The sequence below is a fragment of the Polypterus senegalus genome, chromosome 2 (genome assembly GCF_016835505.1).
Source record: "Polypterus senegalus isolate Bchr_013 chromosome 2, ASM1683550v1, whole genome shotgun sequence".
NCBI classification, from domain to species: Eukaryota; Metazoa; Chordata; class Cladistia; order Polypteriformes; family Polypteridae; genus Polypterus; species Polypterus senegalus.
Window position 1 is genome coordinate 112,655,731 of NC_053155.1, and position 23,477 is coordinate 112,679,207.

The 23,477-nt window shown below is 40.1% G+C and overlaps 1 protein-coding gene across 17 annotated transcripts in view; it reads right to left on the reverse strand.

The window, feature by feature from the left end:
- Nucleotides 1–23,477, reverse strand: part of dlg2 (discs, large homolog 2 (Drosophila)) — a 1,682,723-nt gene that overhangs the window by 1,033,983 nt on the left and 625,263 nt on the right. The gene's annotated exons all lie outside the window — the stretch shown is intronic.

The window sequence follows — 23,477 nt, forward strand, 5'->3', positions numbered from 1 at the left end:
CTCATTAAAATACAGAGTTGTGGTACAGTAAGTCAGCATGCAACTCGGAAGTATCAGATATAAGAAAGGACTTGACACTGGATGGGATGCCAGTCCACTTCAGGTTACAGTGAGTCATTTACTATTATTATTACTTATTATTTAGCTGATGCCTTTGTCCTAGGTGACTTACAACATTCAAAATACAACTGTTTACATATCTTTGGTTTTGCAGTTGGAGCACAGGCAGTTGAAGTGACTTTACTTTTAAAAATGATGGAGTTGAAGTAGTGCGTCAGAATGAGACCACAGGGGAATCATTTCATTCTTAAAAGAACAATATTTCAAATATATGATGCAGCTATTCTTGTTTATTGTGTACTTCTACGTATTGAAATAAATCATTACGTTTCTTATTAATGCCTCAGACTAGGGCAGCTTACACTAATTCAGATGTTTTTTGGTCTGTAACAGATTCCATACATAACCATGAAGATTCCACAGATTTGTGAACTTCCAGTGGGTTTCCAATTTTAAAAGCACTCTTGCTGCATGCAATAACACAGGCTAAATTCAGGTCTTCTTGATTTCTGTTTTTACCACATATTAGGAACCATTTCAAAGTCCAAAGAACCAACTTCAAAGGTCTCTTCCTATGGGTATTTGTCAAGCAATGGTCCTACAAGAAAGCATACAACCCAGTAATGTGCCACTAAAGAAGCATTATTTTTAAGAGTGTGTTTGAACAAACAACTTCAGGGTTTGAAATCCAAAGTCTTAACCACTACACTATACTTGGAAACATCAGATCAGACCAATTCAATTTTGCCAGTCAACCTAACCTGCATGTCTTTGGTATGTAAGAGGAGACCAAATTACTCAGGTAAAGCGCCACACAAATAATGAATGAGCCTTGAACTTCAGAATCTTAAACCCTGAAGAAGAAGTGTTAACCATCCATCCATTATCCAACCCGCTATATCCTAACTACAGGGTCACGGGGGTCTGCTGGAGCCAATCCCAGCCAACACAGGGTGCAAGGCATTTAACCATTTAAATACAAATACCTATGCATTCATCCATCCATCCATTCTCTTCCGCTTATCCGAGGTCGGGTCGCGGGGGCAGCAGCTTAAGCAGAGAGGCCCAGACTTCCCTCTCCCGGCCACTTCTTCCAGCTCTTCGGGAGAATCCCAAAGGCGTTCCCAGGCCAGCCGGGAGACATAGTCCCTCCAGCGTGTCCTGGGTCTTCCCGGGCCTCCTCCCGGTTGGGCGTGCCGGAACACCTCACCAGGGAGGCGTCCAGGAGGCATCCTGATCAGATGCCGAGCCACCTCATCTGACTCCTCTCGATGCGGAGGAGCAGCGACTCTACTCTGAGCCCCTCCCGGATGACTGAGCTTCTCACCCTATCTTTAAGGGAAAGCCCAGACACCCTGCGGAGGAAACTCATTTCAGCCGCTTGTATTCGCGATCTCGTTCTTTCGGTCACTACCCATAGCTCATGACCATAGGTGAGGGTAGGAAGGTAGATCGACTGGTAAATTGAGAGCTTTGCCTTACGGCTCAGCTCCTTTTTCACCACGACAGACCGATGCAGAGCCCGCATCACTGCGGATGCCGCACCGATCCGCCTGTCGATCTCACGCTCCAGTCTTCCCTCACTCGTGAACAAGACCCGAGATACTTGAACTCCTCCACTTGGGGCAGGATCTCTCCCCCAACCCTGAGAGGGCACTCCACCCTTTTCCGGCTGAGGACCATGCTCGGATTTGGAGGTGCTGATTCTCATCCCAGCCGCTTCACACTCAGCTGCGAACCGATCCAGAGAGCTGAAGATCATGGCCTGATGAAGCAAATGGGACAACATCATCTGCAAAAAGCAGTGACCCAATCCTGAGTCCACCAAACTGGACCCCTTCAACACCCTGGCTGCGCTTAGAAATTCTGTCCATAAAAGTTATGAACAGAATCGGTGACAAAGGGCAGCCCTGGCGGAGTCCAACTCTCACTGGAAGCGGGCTCGACTTACTGCGGCAATGCGGACCAAGCTCTGACACGGTTGTACAGAGACCGAACAGCTCTTATCAGGGGTCCGGTACCCCATACTCCCGAGCACCCCCACAGGATTCCCGAGGGACACGGTCGAATGCCTTTTCCAAGTCCACAAAACACATGTAGACCGGTCGGGCAAACTCCCATGCACCCTCCAGGACTCTGCTAAGGGTGAAGAGCTGGTCCACTGTTCCGACCAGGGCTAAAACCACACTGTTCCTCCTGAATCCGAGGTTCACTATCCGACGGACCCTCCTCTCCAGAACCCCGAATAGACTTTTCCAGGGAGGCTGAGGAGTGTGATCCCTCTATAGTTGGAACACACCCTCCGGTCCCCCTTTTTAAAGAGGGGGACCACCACCCCGGTCTGCCAATCCAGAGGCACTGTCCCGATGTCCATGCGATGTTGCAGAGGCGTGTCAACCAAGACAGTCCTACAACATCCAGAGCCTTAAGGAACTCGGTATCTCATCCACCCCGGGGCCCTGCCACCAAGGAGTTTTTTGACCACCTCGGTGACTTCAGTCCCAGAGATGGGAGAGCCCACCTCAGAGTCCCCAGGCTCTGCTTCCTCGTGGAAGGCATGTTAGTGGGATTGAGGAGGTCTTGAAGTACTCCTCCCACCGACCCACAACGTCCAGTGAGGTCAGCAGCGCACCATCCCCACTATATACGGTGTTGACACTGCACTGCTTCCCCTCCTGAGGCGCGGACGGTGGACCAGAATCTCCTCGAAGCCGTCCGAAAGTCGTTCTCCATGGCCTCTCAAACTCCTCCCATGCCCGAGTTTTGCCTCAGCAACAACCGGCAGCGTTCGCTTGGCCTGCGGTACCTATCAGCTGCCTCCAGAGACCCACAGGACAAAAAGTCCTATAGGACTCCTTCTTCAGCTTGACGGCATCCCTCACGCGGTGTCCACCAACGGGTTGGGGATTGCCGCCACGACAGGCACCGACCACCTTGCGGCCACAGCTCCGGTCAGCCGCCTCAACAATAGAGGCACGGAACATGGCCCATTCGGACTCAATGTCCCCCCCTCCCTCGGGGCGTGGTTGAAGTTCTGCGGAGGTGGGAGTTGAAGCTACTTCTGACAGGGGACTCTGCCAGCCGTTCCCAGCAGACCCTCACAACACGTTTGGGCCTACCAGGTCTGACCGGCATCTTCCCCCACCATCGAAGCCAACTCACCACCAGGTGGTGATCAGTTGACAGCTCCGCCCCTCTCTTCACCCGAGTGTCCAAGACATATGGCGCAAGTCCGGCGACACGACCACAAAGTCGATCATCGACCTGAGGCCTAGGGTGTCCTGGTGCCAAGTGCACATATGAACACCCTTATGCTTGAACATGGTGTTCGTTATGGACAATCCGTGGCGAGCACAGAAGTTCAATAACAAAACACCGCTCGGGTTCAGATCGGGGGGGGGCCCATTCCTCCCAATCACGCCCTTCCAGGTCTCACTGTCATTGCCCACGTGAGCATTGAAGTCTCCCAGCAAAACGAGGGAATCCCAGAAGGTATGCCCTCTAGCAACCCTCCAGAGACTCCAAAAAGGGTGGATACTCCAAACTGCTGTTCGGCGCATACGCACAAACAACAGTCAGGACCCTTCCCCCCACCCGAAGGCGGAGGGAGGCCACCCTCTCGTCCACGGGGTAAACCCCAATGCACAGGCTCCAGTGGGGGCAATAAGTATGCCCACACCTGCTCGGCGCCTCTCACCGGGGGCAACTCCAGAGTGGTAGAGAGTCCAGCCCCTCTCAAGGAGATTGGTTCCAGAGTCCAAGCTGTGCGTCGAGGTGAGTCCGACTATATCTAGCAGGAACCTCTCTGACCTCGCGCACTAGCTCAGGCTCCTTCCCCTTCAGAGAGGTGACATTCCACGTCCCAAGAGCCAGTTTCTGTAGCCGAGGATCAGACCGCCAAGGTCCCGCCTCGCCACCACCCAACTCACATTGCACCCAACCTCCTTGGCTCCTCCCATAGGTGGTGAGCCCATGGGGAGGAGGACCCACGTTACCTCTTCGGGCTGTGCCCGGCGAGCCCCATGGGTGCAGGCCCGCCACCAGGCGCCGCCATCGAGCCCCACCTCCAGGCCTGGCTCCAGAGGGGGCCCGGTGACCCGCGTCTGGGCAAGGGAAAACGTTGTCCGCAGTTTTTATTTTTCATTGGAGGTTTATTGAACCGATCTTTGTCTCATCCCTCACCCAGGACCAGTTTGCCTATACATTATATATACATTACCTATACAGTTAGTCACACACCATTTCTTTTATACTGTCTACCTGGATTTTGTGAATTTACACAACAGTTTTGCTGTTTATGTACTGGATAGTTAATGATCATATCTCAGAACATACAATTTGCATTAAGTATCAAATTCAGCGGATTAATTTATCCAAAAAAATGAACTAATGTCAATTCTTATTACTACACATGCACATTAATACAAGACCAATGTATAGTTACTAATTAACCTAAAAGTCATATGTCACAGGGGCATGGGTGGAAACCAGAAAACCTAAAGACAAAATCGTAACAGACATAAAAAGAATGTGAAAACTTTATATAAGTATTCAGACAAGTATTTGAACCATGAACTCTAGAAGTGTGGGGCGGCAGCAATAACCAGACATCACCATGCTGTACATCATATGCGGGGACATAATTCAGAAGTGATTGAAGTGATTGTGAATGGGACATGGACATGAGCAACAGACATTGCAGCACCGGGATTGTACAAGTATGAGGAAAAGAAAACCTGCAATTATGGAAAATGATGTGTCTTGGAATTTCTAATGACTAGACTCCAACTATCCTACTTCATACATATCAAACACAGAGAAGGGTCATTGGAGAAGGACAACATGTTTGATAAAGTCAAAGGTCAACACACAAGAGGAAGACCTGCAAAGCGGTGGCTAGATACAGTTACCACAGCCATACATTCATAGAGTCATCATGAGCAACAAATTTGGCTTAATGCAATAACATTTTCAGTTATCTTAATTTAATTGCCACTGGGATGACAGTGTGCACACCGTTTAGTATAAATATCTATAATTAACTAATCTTTAAGAAATATGGAAAATGTTGGAGTTGATGTAAATCACCATTATTGTGGCATACTTTTGTTTTGCCCACACTTTGATGAGATCAGACTGTTCAGAGTGCCTGATGAGCCACTCACCAGTATGTAGATGTGTCCACACAGTGTATGACATACTTTTCCTTGGCAGAATCCTTTTTACTTTGGCTATAAAGTAAGCATGGATTAGATGATTTAATACAAAATATATTTTATCTAAGCTGAAATAATACAAAAGCCTGTATGTCTGTCTTTCCATGGCGTGCTTCCAAGACTATTACACCTATAGGCATAAAACATTCCATGCATACTAAGTGGACCCTTCAGTGTGCACCTGGGTGCATTTTTAGTAATTTACATATGCTAATTTTGTGGACTATTAAAATATTTAATTAGTGAGTGCTACACAGTCATGAACATGCTTATCACACTGCTAAGACAAACGTGTCCCAGGAGTTTCACAGAGCTTCCAGCATTTCAGACTGTGGCACAACTGCAGTAGAATGACAGGATGTAAAAAGGACTATTAATCACTTCATCTATATTCTGAACCTACTGTACATTTTTCATTTCAGGGTCAGAGAAACCTGAGGGCTAACCAAGACAGAATCAAAACAACTAATGGGACATACACTCTTGCATGCATATGTATGGCCAGTAGTGAGCCATCAGTGAACCACAACATGCATGACTTGGGGCAGACCAGTGTAATTTGGGTGGAGGGCTGGGTAGAAACAAGAAACAAAAACAAGAAAAACATGTTAACTCCATGTAGGCAGTGACAGGGCAGGATATTGAAGGACATTGATCCCAAGTCTGGGAAGCAGTGAGACAGCTATGCTAACCATTAAACCACCTTGTCACCTATGTACACAGGACCTATAAAAAGCACTTGTAACATTTTCAAGGTAAGGCTTCATCCCCACAGTGAATGGATTTCCCCATGAGTTAAAATGAAAAGACTCTCTAGACTTAATTTTATTTCAACAATGAGTGAAGCACTTGTTTCTCTCTAGCACGATGTTATTATTCTATTCCTTCCTATGAACAACATTGTAACTGTTCACCTGGTTACAATGAAATTGATCTGATCATAAGTATTTTCCTCTATAGGTTTAATAGTGTAATTTTATAAATGAAAAAAGTAGGATAAGAAAATGGACTTGAACATTGACCCTTACATACAATTAAGAATTTTTTCTTGAGTACATTTTGATTATTCTTAGTGAAATAGTTACTGCACTGTAGCTCCCTCCAAATTATTTTTTTTAATTAGGGTGATTTTCTAAGAAATCATTGTCAGACTTCTAAAAAGATGAGATTATTGCAGAACATGAAGTGGTAAAGACTTAACTATACCTGTGCCACCAGTAGACTGCATTGGATGGATACCATAGACCTGGTGAAAAGAGGATTTTTTCTAAGGAGACATAGATCCTTTAATGTGTGGTAGTATTCCACCAGTCTGTACTGGTCAGTTTATTGTTTTACATTGTGGTCCAGTGGGGGATTAGCAACAGCTTATAAGGCCACATGACTAAGTAAACTGTTTAGGAAGGTGCAATACATTATAGGATTGATTCTAGATTCTTTGGAGGCAGTGGCAGAGAAGAGGATGATGGCAAAATTAAGAATAATCCTGCCTAGCCTTTCTATGACATATTGCCCTGGAGCACCTTTAGCCAAAAGCCCATTTTTTTTTATTATTTCTTTGCCGGTAGTGATTCATATGTGTACTGCCACCTAACACTGTGACCAGATTCACCCAAACAGTTACAGACAAACACATTGGCTTAAGGATAATGGTTCTCTATACTGTATTATTATATCATTATGATTATATGTATCATTCTGGATCTTTCTTAAGGTGGTCTAGATCTAATTATGCAATGTTCATTACGCTATAACTTAAGTTTATTACATAGAAAATCACCCAAAAAATCCAAGACCATTGAGAAGTGTGCAAACTGACGACATGAAAAATTGTCTTCATGCCAAACTGGAATCATCCCCGCATAAATCAAAGTCATCCAGACTATCTGGATCTGCATAATTAGATTTGAACCACCCTGTATAATAGTTATCATTTTTATTTACTGTTTTGCAGTTTATTTATATGTTCTGTGTTGTTGCACCTGAATTTCCCTTTGAGAATGAATTAAATATTATCTATGAGACCCTATTTGGGACTTAATTTATTCTTAACAATATGTACAATGTTGCTTAATCCGGGTTAGGGTTTCAAAAAAACGTTAGGGGGGGCACAATTAAAACTGTTATGAAAACTCAGGTCGCAAATACTGGTTGAGTAACCAGGTTGAGAAACGCTAAACTATACGCTGAAACACAATATATAATGAAATATATTTCTTTTATAAAATATATTTCTTTTATAAGACTTCCAGCACTGTTTCAATCAATGGAGCGGTGTAGATAGGGGGAGTATATAGAAGGTGGCAATGTTTAGAATGCTGTAATTCATCAATAAATATTATTTTTTACCAATCCGGTTATTTTTGTGTCTCACCTCGTATATCCTATATACTGAGATTTTGTCTCATAGAACTATGCTGCAGACACAAGTGTTCTGTCATGAGACCATTTTAAACTACCTTCCAGCAGTTTCTTTCAGAGATGGTCTTGGTTATGCTGTAGGTATACCAGACCAGAATGCCTTCTAGAACTCCTGTTGTTCACATGCTCCTTAGACTTTAAAATAAGTTCCCCTTGCTTTACTGTATGAACTCCTTAAACTTAAAAGTTTGTTGACAAGGTTACTTTAGACCAAGTAACACATACTTAGACATCTGTAGAAACTGGTAACAATCAATAAATACAGAAAATATCTAAAGTTTGCCAAATGATAGAGACCGAGTAAATGACACACATGTTTGCATGCCAAGGTGTAGTACAAAAATGAATATACCTTTTAAACACACACATCTGTATCAGTATTAAAATCCGTATTCTTTATACACATTATCCAATTTGGAGTTTCTGGTGTGTTTTCTACTATCAATATATTCTTTATAGTCTTGTGTAACTTTATGATATATGCTGCTTGGAGATATATGTGCTAGTTTCAAATATGTAATATCTAAAGTAATATCTATGAGCCATACATAGATATAAGAACCAAAGTCCACAGGAAAAAGAATTAATTAGAAAGTGACAAAAGAGAGTTAAGAACTTTAAAGTGTGGCAAAATACAAATATTTCTAAAAGTCCTATGTATGTAAAACTTACACTACTACACTTTTAAATATGCAGAATAAAATAAAAAAATGACTCAATTAAATGACATCAGTTTGTGGTAAAATATCTCATTGATTGAGAAACTGGTTGCAACCAAAAATCACCATCGCAATTTCCGTAGGTCTAATATTGCAAACCACTTCAGTAGGATACTTTATCTTAACTTAGCAAAGTGGCTATCCTAAGATTAACTTAATTTTCAAAAATTCACCATCGAGTAGCACTTATAATGAACTTATTTCCCATTCACAGTTTGTAGCAACTTTCTAGCTAAATGTTTATTTCATTGTTGCTTTTGTCTTGTACAAAGCAGAGTCAAAAAATGAATGGATGCTCAGTTACTATAAGCGTGGGCTAATGTGATACCTCAGTAACCCTGTTCATTACATGGTTTTGTTGTTATTTCACAAACCTGAGTGCACTATATCAATATTGTTACCCGCGCTGATTTGTTAAGAATTCTTTAAGAAACTTAATTCCACTCTGTATGCTTATTAGTACTGTTAAGAGAAGCCTTGTATATTAGGCATTATTTATTATTGGCAGACCTGATTTCAAAAGCAATAACTGGTATGTTCATATCAATGATTAACCATAATTTAAAGTACAGTGGTGTGAAAAACTATTTGCCCCCTTTCTGATTTCTTATTCTTTTGCATGTTTGTCACACAAAATGTTTCTGATCATCAAACACATTTAACCATTAGTCAAATATAACACAAGTAAACACAAAATGCAGTTTTTAAATGGTTTTTATTATTTAGGGAGAAAAAAAATCCAAACCTACATGGCCCTGTGTGAAAAAGTAATTGCCCCCTGAACCTAATAACTGGTTGGGCCACCCTTAGCAGCAATAACTGCAATCAAGCGTTTGCGATAACTTGCAATGAGTCTTTTACAGCGCTCTGGAGGAATTGTGGCCCACTCATCTTTGCAGAATTGTTGTAATTTAGCTTTATTTGAGGGTTTTCTAGCATGAACCGTCTTTTTAAGGTTATGCCATAGCATCTCAATTGGATTCAGGTCAGGACTTTGACTAGGCCACTCCAAAGTCTTCATTTTGTTTTTCTTCAGCCATTCAGAGGTGGATTTGCTGGTGTGTTTTGGGTCATTGTCCTGTTGCAGCACCCAAGATCGCTTCAGCTTGAGTTGACGAGCAGATGGCCGGACATTCTCCTTCAGGATTTTTTGGTTGACAGTAGAATTCATGGTTCCATCTATCACAGCAAGCCTTCCAGGTCCTGAAGCAGCAAAACAACCCCAGACCATCACACTACCACCACCATATTTTACTGTTGGTATGATGTTCTTTTCTGAAATGCTGTGTTCCTTTTACGCCAGATGTAACGGGACATTTGCCTTCCAAAAAGTTCAACTTTTGTCTCATCAGTCCACAAGATATTTTCCCAAAAGTCTTGGCAATCATTGAGATGTTTCTTAGCAAAATTGAGACGAGCCCTAATGTTCTTTTTGCTTAACAGTGGTTTGCGTCTTGGAAATCTACCATGCAGGCCGTTTTTGCACAGTCTTTTTCTTATGGTGGAGTCGTGAACACTGACCTTAATTGAGGCAAGTGAGGCCTGCAGTTCTTTAGACTTTGTCCTGGGGTCTTTTGTGACCTCTTGGATGAGTCGTCTCTCTCTTGGGGTAATTTTGGTTGGCCGGCCACTTCTGGGAAGGTTCACCACTGTTCCATGTTTTTGCCATTTGTGGATAATGGCTCTCACTGTGGTTCGCTGGAGTCCCATAGCTTTAGAAATGGCTTTATAACCTTTACCAGACTGATAGATCTCAATTACTTCTGTTCTCATTTGTTCCTGAATTTCTTTGGATCTTGGCATGATGTCTAGCTTTTGAGGTGCTTTTGGTCTACTTCTCTGTGTCAGGCAACTCCTATTTAAGGGATTTCTTGATTGAAACAGGTGTGACAGTAATCAGGCCTGGGGTTGGCTACGGAAATTGAACTCAGGTGTGATACACCACAGTTAGGTTATTTTTTAACAAGGGGGCAATTACTTTTTCACACAGGGCCATGTAGGTTTGGATTTTTCTCCTAAATAATAAAACCATCATTTAAAAACTGCATTTTGTGTTTACTTGTGTTATATTTGACTAATGGTTAAATGTGTTTGATGATCAGAAACATTTTGTGTGACAAACATGCAAAAGAATAAGAAATCAGGAAGGAGGCAAATAGTTTTTCACACCACTGTAAATTAGATTTATTCATTACATCATGAATAAGAAAATGTGTACTGCAAATTCTAAAATATTTCCACACTGTCACTTTAATTCTATACGAGAGTTTCTGTATTTATAGCCCTATAGTACAAAATTAAATGATCCAGAACTAACAGAAAGGAAGAAATAAGAAAACCACTGCCAATTATCTAATATGGTGCTTAAAGAAATATAGCTAAATGGCCAGCAGTTACACGATATGCCGGTTCATCGAATGCCTTATGAACAGAAGCTCAAATGAGACTGATGGAGACTGGGAGTGTGCCCAAATACTGTATACTTTACCTAACAACAAGTCAAGACAAAAAGATAGAGAAAGACACATAAGACAATAGAACTTATGAACACATTTACCTATATGTAAAGCCAGTGCAACATAAACAATAGAAATGGCAGTCAATCTGCTAAAAACACCTAGTATCATTACTGTATTTGACTTCGGAGTATATGCCACTTTAACCATTTTTATTCTGCTTGTCCCGAGTAATTAATCCGAAACAACATGCACCCTAAATCAAGGTGACTACTATTCTCAAAGTGCAATTTTTCTTTCAGTAGCAAATTAGAACACCTCATTATACTTCAGAAATGTTATTAAAACAAAAACAAAGACTGTGGCAACTTTCTATGGCACTGCCAGTAGAATGGGCTCTACATACAATAGACCACCAACTTGACATTTCAGTGTTTTGCAGAAACAAATTCAAGGAAATGTTTTAGTCATTCTAATAGAAATACTAGAAAAATGCAGAGGATAATCCTGTAATACAATGGATATACGTCACATATTGCACAATAATATTATGATAAGGTTTAAAATGATTTGTATTTTTACTGTTTTCTGGTTATGATGCAAGGTGAATTTTATTGTTGAAGATGTTTGTAATTCAGGTGGACTATTGACTCACCATATAATGCAGCATACTTAAAATGCAAAGATGTCACATTTATTTTTTCTCTTTTTCTATATGCACCACAAAAGCCATGTCACACATGCTTATAATGCCAGGAGGCCTGTATACGGTGCAGACAGTTTTGTTACTTCCTTTTAAAATATTCTTTTCATTTAACACTCTGCAGTTCAAATAGTAGATATTCAGATTTCTAACAGATTGTGTGCGAGGGGAAAAACGCCAATTTGGCAACCTTGCAGCATAGTTGTTGACCACAAGCTGCATGTTCCTGTGAATCTTTGACCCTTTTCATGGAGACTATGGAAGAGATGCACTGAAAACAAACAAGTGTGCCAGAAAACAAGCCAAAAATAAGTTGTATTGATCATAGATGAAATCATACACTTTTGCATTTGTGACATATTGTTTTTGTCCCTAAAATTATTAACAAGCCTTCTTCTTGAACTTCTGCAAGTCTGTCATATTCAAGTGAATACCAATAGCTGTACTTCACAGCTTTTATATCGGCAACATTATTACAGTGTGCCCTGCAATTGGCCAATGACCTTCTTAATGTACATGCTACATGCTTCCATTAGGTCAGATTATCTGGGGGCATAAAGTGAGCTACCACAGCTATGCTGATGACATGCAGCTGTATTTATCAATAGCACCTGATGATCCTGACTCTGTTGTTTCACTAACACAATGTCTTACTTGTGTTTCTGAATGGATGAGTAGTAATTTTCTCAAGCTAAATAAAGAGAAAACTGAAACTTAAGTGATTGGCAATAATGGATATAATGAGGTTATTAGAAATAAACTTGATGCATTACAATTAAAAGTCAAGATGGAGGTAATGATTTAGGGGTAATTTTTGACTCTGACCTGAATTTTAAATCACATGTTAATCAGATCACTAGGACAGCATTTTTCACTTAAGAAATATAGCAAAGGTTAGACCTCTTATAACATTGCAAGATGTTGAGAAATTAGTTCACGCTTTTGTTTTCAGTCGGCTAGATTACTGTAACGCACTCCTCTCAGGACAAGCCAAAAAAAGACATCAATCGACTGCAATTAGTGCAGAATGGAGCTGCTAGAATCCTAACTAGGAAAAGAAAATCTGAGCACATCTCTCCAGTTTTGATGTCACTACACTGGTTACCTGTGTCATTCAGAATTGTCTTTAAAATACTGCTTATGGTTTACAAAGCCTTAAATAATCTCACTCCATCTTATATTTAATTTCAGATCATAACCTTAGATCTTCAAATGAGTGTCTGCTTAGAATCCCAAGAGCTAAACATAAAAGAAGTGGTGAGAAGGCCTTCTGCTGTTATGCACCAAAAATCTGGAATAGCCTGCCAATAGGAATTTGTCAGGCTAATACAGTGGAGCACTTTAAAAAACTGCTAAAAACAATTTACTTTAACATGGCTTTCTCATAACTTCATTTTAGTTTAATCCTGATGCCCTGTATATCCAATTAATTCTCATTACTATTCATGGTGGCTCCAAAATCCGTACTAACCCCTACACTCTCTTCTGTTCTTTTCCAGTTTTCTGTGGTGGCAATCTGCACCACCACCACCTAATCAAAGCACCATGATGTCCCTACATTGATGGATGAAAGGTCCACGTGACCGTCATCATCAAGTCCTTCCATGAGAACCCTGAATACAATGAGGACTGATCATTTATGTTAGGTAGAATGCCTAGAGAGGGCTGGGTGGTCTCATGGCCTGGAACCCCTGCAGATTTTATTTTTTCTCCAGCCATCTGGAGTTTTTTTTTTTTGTTTGTTTTTTCTGTCCTCCACGGCCATCGGACCTTACTTTTATTCTATGTTAATTAGTGTTCTCTTATTTTAATTCTTACTTTGTCTTTTTTTCTCTTCCTTCATCATGTAAAGCACTTTGAGCTGCATTATCTGTATGAAAATGTGTATATAAATAAAAGTTGTTGTTGTTAAAACTGCTTTCTGACTTACGCCCAGTGCTGGCCAGGATCGTCTCCAGCCCTCCATTAATCCCGAAACAGATTGCTATCTTACTGTCCCAATTTATGATGACATGACAACCTTATACTGTATATACACTAATCAGTTACTACATTAAAACCACTAATAGGTAAAGAAAATAACATTGATTATCTTGTACAATGGCACCTCTCTCAAGGGCTGGGATATATACTGTAGTAATAACAAGTGAACAGTCAGTTCTTAAAAATAATTTGTTTGAAGCAGAAAAAATGGGCAAGTGTAAGGATCTGAGTGACTTCGACAAGGGCCCAATTTTGATGGCTGAATGACTGGGTCAGAACATCTCCAAAGTGTCAGGTCTTGCATGGTGTTACCGGTATGCAGTAGTTAGTACAAGAAAGGTCAACTGGTGAACCAACAACAGGGTCATGAGCACATAAGGTTGATTGACATGTGTAGGGAGTGAGGGCTAGCCCGCTTTGTCCGGTCCCACAGATTAGCTACTGTAGCAGAAATTGATTATGCAAGAAATGTGTCAGAACACAGAGTGGATCACAGCTTTCTGCATATGGGGTTGTGCAGTTGCAGACTGGTCAGAGTACCCATGCTAACCCCTGTCTACTGCTAAAACCATCTACAACTGGAACATGAGTGTCAGAACTGGAGCATGGAGCACTGGAAGAAGGAAGCCTGGTTGGATGTATCACATTTTCTTTTAGATCATGTGGGTGGCCAGATGTATATGTGTTTACTTGGGGAAGTATTGGCAGCAGGATGCACTATGAGATGAAGGAAAGCCGATAGAGATAATATGATGCTCTAGGCAATATTCTGCTGAGAAACTTTGGGTCCTGGCATTCATGTGGATGTTACTTTAATATGTACCACCTTCCTAAAGAATATTGCAGACCATGTAAACCCTTTCGAGGCAGCAGTATTCAATGATGTCAGTAGCCTCACTTAGCATGATAAGGGACCCTGCCACACTTCAGGAATGCATACAATCCCTGCCTGTTGTTATAGGTAACAATGTCTTCTATCAGCACATGCATACCCACCCACACAAGTACACAATTATACATTCATGACTAATGACTTACAGGAATACACACAGAGTTATCACTCTTCTGATCTGTTATGTTTATTTATTCACTAGACTTGTATGGAATTTCACACTTTCTCAAAACCTTGTGTTCCACAACAAACAAATTAATATTTCTGGTTACCAGTTTTGTCTTTTAGTATTTTTCAAGTCAAAGTTATTTCTTCACAGTCACGCTATATATTAATTTGCCACATGAAATTGTGTTCTAAAGTTAAGGAAATTTTATATTTTTAAAAAATTTCCTAGTTTTAGTAAAGTAAATATAAATATATAAAGACAATAATCATAAAAACACACAAGCCTCATATATCTAGGCCATATAAATGTATAAACCAAATTAACCAAATGCCTCTATAAAAAAAATTAAGTTTTAAATTTTCTTTTAAAATTTTTTACAGTGCTCTCAGACAGTTATATAATGCACAGTTATATAATGCAGTTGAAGGATATTAGGTTTCCAATGTGAAATAAGCATTAAAAATATTAAAATATATCAATTTTTTAAGCCAAAAATATCAATCAAGTATGTATCTGCATCTACACACATATAGCAAAACAGCATATCCATGTGGTTTTATCAAGGAAAATATCAAGAGGCAACCATTTTTTTCTGAGATTCAACCATTTTAATAGGAGAATGGCTGTTGCATCATTCCACTGCACGTCTTCCTATGCAGCAGCCTTTCAGGGCCGGGGGTGTGGATTTACCTCGGAAAGTCATCGCAAAGTGCCATTACAATACAATAATGTAATTTATTTTTTATAGCCCAAAATCACACAGGGAGTGCCATAATGGGTTTTAATAAGCCCTGCCTTTTGACAGCCCCCCAGCCTTAACTTTCTAAGAAGACAAGAACCCTTTTTCCAGGTAGGTTGGGTGTGCGGTGGGTGTCAAAAAGAAGGGGGTCAATACAATACATAGAACAGAACACAAGTAATCTTCAATACAATATAATAACATAATAGACATAATACAAGTACAGAGCAGAAATCAAGAGTAGATGATATCACGTAATACATTTCTGATTTGTTCAGACTACTAACAGTATTGTATGGTAATTCCCAGATGTGAATTGCTAACTCTGTTCTGCAGACAACTAGACAATAATAGCTTGAAAATTTCAATTGCTCATATTCTTTCACTACAGTAGATGGAAGCTTATTTCCTTATTTTGTAAAGATACTACCAGCTGTTGCTGGTATTTTAATGTATGCTTGTGATTCTGTAGTCTAGTGAGAGAAAGACTGAGCGTACAGATAGCAAGTAATCAAGTGACCAAAACTGAACTGTCATCGTAGGCAAACATTTAGTTTTAATTAGGCAGAAGTTTAGTAATTTTAGTACAGATGTTTTAGCTTAGGCAGAGTGGTAGAGCATATCAGTCATTCCTGCCTCACTGCTTCAGGTTCTGTATAGAGTTTGCACATCCTTCCTCATGTATACTTGAATTGATTGGTATTAGTGAGTGTCAGTGAGTTTACTGACTCAAAAACGTTATCCTCACTAATTTTAATACCATATCCTTAGCAAGGATGAATCATCATGTGTTATAATATTTGATAATTGGTTTGTGGTCCTTCAATCTCTTTCATTACGGCTGCACTCTGTCACACACTCTGCCTTCTTCATGTTCTTTCTATTTTTTTTTTTATCACGTGTATGCTTGACATGCTATGAAAAATTTAACATGCAGGTATCTTTGCTCTTTTAAAAATCTAAAGTTTTTATTAAAATACAAGTCAGTGTAATCAGTTATTTCAGATTTAATGTTATTTGTACTTTGCAAAGTACAATGCAACTTTTATGTGCACCGTTCACCATGACACTGATACTCGGCATGAATCTCGCTCCATAGGCTATGTAAAATAACAACACTGAATGTAATAGGTGAAAATTAGGTGCCAATTGGTAAAAAATAATCATATGATTTAAGTGTATCTGTTTGTTGTGGGCGGCACGGTGGCGCAGTGGGTAGCACTGCTGCCTCGCAGTTAGGAGACCGGGTTCACTTCCCGGGTCCTCCCTGCGTGGAGTTTGCATGTTCTCCCTGTGTCTGCGTGGGTTTCCTCCGGGCACTCCGGTTTCCTCCCACGGTTCAAAGACATGCAGGTTAGATGGATTGGTGATTCTAAATTGGCCCTAGTGTGTGTGTCATGTGGTGGGTTGGCACCCTGCCCGGGATTGGTTCCTGCCTTGTGCCCTGTGTTGGCTGGGATTGGCTCCAGCAGACCCCCCGTGACCCTGTGTTCGGATTCAGCGGGTTGGAAAATGGATGGATGGCTGGATGGATGTTTGTTGTTACAAGCTATGTCAGAATATAACCACTGAAGAAACAGTAGCTTGGTGAAGGGAGGTTTGTTATAACTTCACCCATGGTGGCTGCTGCAAGCACAAATCCTTACTTCAAGAAAACAGGTACCAAGAATCTGTGACAAAATGTATTATTGTATTATTTCCAGTTTACTTTTATTGTCACAACCATGCCTCAGAGACACAGGAGGCATATTTTCGTAGAATAAAAACCATTGCTACTTCAAAGTGGATGTATCTTGTAAGATTTAAGGCTTTTTTTCAGAATGTGACCTTGATACCCATAAGCTCCATTATAAAATGCAATAGCAGGCTAGATACATTTTAAAATTATAATATAATACACTTTAGAATGCAATTTCATGAGTCACAATAATATATGTCATGATTGTGAAAAATAGGTTTGACTAGAAAAATATCGTATTTATCCTTTAATGGGGTTTCTTTACAATGTATGAAGCTAAATGGGAAATACGATAATATAATCACTCTGTATAAGCAATATACACAATACAATAGGATGGATTAGAATGGCACATTAGAAATGACAATTATACCACCTATTTAAAAAAATACAACACAATTGTGAATATTCATTGATCAGCAAGCCTTCAAACGTCATTATTTTTATGCATTAATGTATATTGAGATATTTATTTCTGAGTTATGCATTTTATTTTATAAATTGTCTGTTATATTTATAACTGTGTACTGTACCCTTAAATGTAGCTCTAATTCTTGTGATTTGTAGGTCAGACTCAAAATGGTGGGACCACACTTACAGTACAACACTACTCCTGTGCCCCTCTTTGGGATATTTAAACTGAGTGCAAACAGTCTAGGAGTGAGAACCATTGTTATTTGCTAGATTTATTGAAAGTATTGTGTTATTCTGTGTTGAATTTTCTGGCCTTCTTGATTTTTCTGCTCTGTTAAAAGGATTTAGATTTCTGAAGTGTGAGTTAGACTTGTTCGCTTTACGATTGCTTTTTAGACAACAACTTTGTGCTAGCGGCACGGTGGCGCAGTGGTAGCGCTTCTGCCTCGCAGTTAGGAGACCTGGATTCACTTCTCAGGTCCTCCCTGCGTGGAGTTTGCATGTCTTCCCCGTGTCTGCGTGGGTCTCCTCCAGGCGCTCCGGTTTTCTCCCACAGTCCAAAGACATGCCAGTTAGGTGGATTGGCAATTATAAATTGGCCCTAGTGTGTGTTTGTGTGTACTGTGGTGGGTTGGCACCCTGCCCAGGATTGGTTCCTGCCTTGTGCCCTGTGTTGGCTGGGATTGGCTGCAGCAAACCCCCGTGAACCTGTGTTTGGATTCAGTGGGTTGGAAAATAGATGGATGGACTTTGTGCTAATTTTGAATACAGAGCACCTAACTGCATTAAAAAAAAAGAAAAAACGTTAATAAATGTTGTTTATTTAAATATTCTTTGTGTACCCATCTTTGAAGAAGATGAGGTTTACGGTTACCTTCCTCTTGTGGGGCTTTCAATTTAGATTTTAAAAATTTTTAGCTGTTTTTTGAGCTCCTCCTTTTTGGGTCTACAAAGCCTGTAACAGGCCAGTTGAGTTGGGATTAAGCTCATTAAGGTGAGGTCTTTTCCAGGAAGGAAAAGGGGGCCTAGCCTGGCTATTGAAGCCTTATATGAAGAATGTGGAAGAATCACAACCCATTTCTCTTTGGAGGAAAGTCCATTCATAACAACTCTTAATTACTTCCTGAATTAAACTACTAATTGTTGGTACTAAGTGTACCTAACCGGCTGTCATCATCAGTCATTCATTCAACTGCTTTCCTTTTCACTATTTAAAGCCCTAGAAGCTACTGTAAGTAGATTTTTACTGTTAAAATTGTTCAAGTATGGTTATCATATTGCTGATGTGTGTTATCTATATAGTTGTGGACTTTGTAATTTGTAACAAATACAATTTGTGTAGCATAGCAGTTTACTTGGGAGTTTCGGGAGCAATAGATAGTGGGCAATAGCAGGGCAGGTACTGTATGTAAACGCTGGGAATAGGAATTTGGAGAACTTTTATTTGTTCAGTTTTAAAGAAAAAAAATTAAATGGGAAAGTAGACTAATGCTATCAAATTTGGTTGAGATTTTCAATAACAAGAGCAGGTCCTTCATTTGTGATACAGTAGGACTGAATGGGCTTGCTGGGGCTAACGCTGTGACAATGGCTGTTGATAAAGCTGGGATGTGGTGTGGTACCAGAATCATCTGGCCAAGAGTTGGGTTTATGCCATTGTGTAAGAGACACACAAATTCAAAAGATCATTTACGTTAGGGTTTCTTAACTTGGGGTTCACATTATAGTTGCAAGATAGAAGGAGGGTGGAGATAGCAAAATTCTCACTGTGAAAAATATTTAGCTGAATTGAACATATCAAGAGTGCACAACACCAGCTGGTAAAGTACAATAAAATGGCAAGAAACAACAGGCCTGTTCTTAGGTGTCTAACAGATGTAAAGCCACTACTTTCCAGGAAGGAGTTGTGATCAGAGGACATGATGACAAAAGCTATTCTATCAATAATGGCAATTTCACTTTGTCATTATCTAGGTTTTCTGAAATTCTGGTATGTCACAGTGTACACAAAATGATTTTATTCTTGCTTCTAAAGCTGCAGTTCTGTATGATATGCAGAATGAGGTAAAACTTTTTCTTTATCTTGGCAAACAGAAGCCACAATAGTCATTTCATATTGTGCACAGCTGTCCATTACAATTAGCTATATGGATATTAAGTTGATTCAGGAGTGTTTCATTTGAATCTTTGTATGACATATGAGTATGAAATAAATATAAACAAATCAGATGAAAAACTCTAGCAAGCTGACAAGATTATAAATGTACTTGTTTACATTAAGCAGTAAAGTATAGATGTAGATGGGGTTTGATTTCACTTACTTTGCGTTGTCTTTCCTCTCATAAGAGCCACTCTCATGGCTTGAATTTGTACAAAGTAGTAGACATATTTACTAAAATTCATACTACCAGGAAAATAGTGTTAGTATAATTGTATAATGTTCAGAAAGACATTGCTTCTGAAATTCCATGAAGTACAGGGTAAATATGGAAACAGAAAATGGTATTTATTTTGTAGAATTATACTGTGATAGTGTTCCATAATATGCTGTTCATTCTGTCTTTAAGTTAAAAATAATGCAGCAAAATAAAAGTATTTATGTACAGCATTTAATATATAGTGATGTGCTATGACATGAACTCCTGCTATCATTTTTCAACTAGATGGGCAATCCTTTATTTGCTCTTTCATCTGGTTAAGATATGTTAGGAAAATAAAGTACATGCACAGTAGAAGGAATGAAGTGCCTCTTCTGAAAAGCTAACAATCAGAAGTCATGGACAGATATTTTTGCCAAGGTTGTGAATATTACAATGCCCCAGATGTTAAATCAATATTTCCAGTAAAATTAAAAAAAAGAGAAATACAAGTGAGCACTAATATGTGGCCAAGATTAAAAAGGAAGAAAATCTGTTTTATAATATGCCCCTTCTCCCCTTTGTTAGCTACTGCCAACCAAAAGGTCAGGGAACATCACTGGTTGAGCCACCATTTGTTACAATGCCAGTCATTTTTACTATTGGGAGGAAGAGGGCAGGATCAGTGAAAGAAAAAAAGAAAGAAACTACTGTAATAAGTAGAATAAGTACTGTATAATCAAACAGTATGTTTGGTGATAGTAAACAATATTAGAAAAAAGGCTAAAGACAAGGCTAAATTTCTTTAATCTAAAATGTCTTACCTTGCAAATAATTTTTCGGTGAACATTCATCATGCACACCCAGATAAGTGTACATCAAACATACTTGTTCTTAGCCAAGTTTTCACATTTCTCATTGTACTAAATTACTTTTCGACTTCCCAAACTGTTAGATGTAAAGTTAAAGTAATTAGAACTGTCAAACACCAAAAAAAAGATCAGTGATCAGAAAGTCTGCAGTACAGTATGTCATTTACATTTGAAAATAGTTCTCGAAAACAACTTAACACTTTAGTCATTCTAAGTCATTTTTCCTGAATTCACTTCAGGAAAATTCAGTACCCTTGCAAGTCAGTAATTAAATGGGCTATTAAAATGTCCAGATAAGGAACCTGCATCCCCTTTAAGTCCCTACCACATATACTGTAAACGTTTGTAGCAGTGTTGACAGATGATCCCACTCACACTTCCAGCTCATGGTAGGATTGGATTGACTTCCCCAAAATGTCAGCTCATGTTTACTCATAGATCTTCTGGTAAATTATTGTGAATAAAACATGCAGTCTGAAACGATCTTTGCTTAGAGAAATGTTCTCGTTCTCACTAATGTAACTAAATTATGGGTTTCTTACAGTGTTTTAAACTTAATAAAAGCTTGCTAATGTAGAATTCATGCATGCTGATTGTATGAGACAAATGCAATGCAGTTTCTGCAGACTAACATTTGAGCTCCTCGTACCACTAGTTTTATTAATAGAATGCCGCTCTGTTTAACAGGCCACGTCAATTTGGCTAAATTTAGGAAAAGCTAGGGGACATGGAGTATTCTGTGATATGTCCCTATAGTATGAAGCTATAATTCCTGTCCAAATCCATTGACACAAAATAAATTATACTGAAAAAATTTATAACTTGGTTTTTTGTAAACGACATAGTGCCCCATAGAGTTATTCCACCCACCATCCCAGTAAAAAGCTTGTTGTCCCAGCCAGTGTCTATAATTTATCTTTTTGAGCCCTGAATTTGTCTTGTTTTGGCCATATCTGCTTTCCATGTGGGCCCCTACTCACCCATCACTTTATTTTGGGATTTGTTTGTATATGCATATACATATATATACTGCTCACAAAAATTAAAGGAACACTTTTTTTATTGGGCCTGGCATGAAATCAATTAAACCTGTCTGATAATTTTCTGGTTGGTTAAGCAGCTGAGGTCATTGTTAATCACTTTCAGCTGTATTGGTGTTCATGGACTTAACGACAGGTGCACTAAAGTGGCAACAATTAGAAAACCCTCAAAACAGGACTGGTTTTACATGTGGAGGTCATTTCAAGTTTCTCCCTCTTGATCTTTTTTGACTGGTTTTCCACTCGTGCTAGTTTTGGCTTGAGTAATCATCACTACTGGCAGTATGAGGCGATTCCTTAACCCTACAGAAGTTGCACAGGTTGTCCAACTTCTCCAGGATGGCACATCCACACGTGCTGCAGCAAGAAGGTTTAATGTGTCTCCCAGCACAATCTCCAGAACATGGAGGAGATTTCAGGAGACTGGCTGTTATTCTCGGAGAGCCGGACAGGGCCGTAGAAGGTCCTCAACCCATCAGCAGGACCGATACCTGCTCCTTTGTGCAAGGCTGAACAGGCTGAGCACTGCTCATGCCCTACAGAATGACCTCCAGAGGGCCACTGGTGTGAATGTCTCTACCCAAACAATCAGGAACAGACCTCATGAAGATGGCCTGAGGGCCCGACGTCCTGTAGTGGGCCCTGTGCTCACTGCCCAGCACCGTGGAGCTCGACTGGCATTTGCTCAAGAACACCAGAATTGGCAAGTCCGCCACTAGCGCCCTGTACTTTTACAGACGAGCAGGTTCACCCTGAGCAGCTGTGATAGACGTGAAAGAGTCTGGAGAAGACAAGGAGAACGATATGCTGCCTGCAACGTCGTTCAACATGACAGGTTTGGTGGTGGGTCAGTGATGATCTGGGGAGGCATATCCATGGAGGGACGCACAGACATCTACTGCGTAGGAAATGGTGCTCTGACTGCCATAAGGTATCGAGATGAAATCCTTGAACCCATTGTCAGACCCTACGCTGGTGCAGTAGGTCCTGGTTTCCTTCTAATGCACGACAATGCCGGCCTCATGTGGCAAGTGTATGCAGGCAGTACCTGGAGGATGAAGGAATTGAAACAATTGAATGGCCTTCACGATCCCCTGACTTAAACCCAATAGAACATCTGTGGGACATTATGTTTCGGTCCATTAGGCGCCGCCAGGTTGCTCCTCAGACTGTACAACAGCTCAGGGATGCCCTCATACAGATCTGAGAGGAAATGCCACAAGACACCATCCGTCGTCTTATTAGGAGCATGCCCCAACGTTGTCAAGCATGCATACAAGCTCGTGGGGGCCACACAAGATACTGAAAAGCATTTTGAGTAGCAGAAATTAAGTTTTTGAAAAAATGGACTAGCCTGCCACATCTTCATTTCACTCTGATTTTAGGGTGTCTACACAATTGAGCCCTCTGTAGGCAGAAAACTTTTATTTCCATTAAAAGACTTGGCATCCTTTTGTTCCTAAGACATTGCCCTGTCGTTATTTGTATAGATATCCAACTTCATATTGAGATCTGGTGTATCTAATGTGTTTCTTTTAAGTGTTCCTTTAATTTTTGTGAGCAGTGTATATATGATAAATATCTGTAATAGATCCTAGATCTTTTTAAGCACTTTAAGCAAAACCTGAATGTTATACCATAACATTTTAGTTCAGAGTTTATTGACAGATATTCTATAAAAACTGTGATTTATCATAT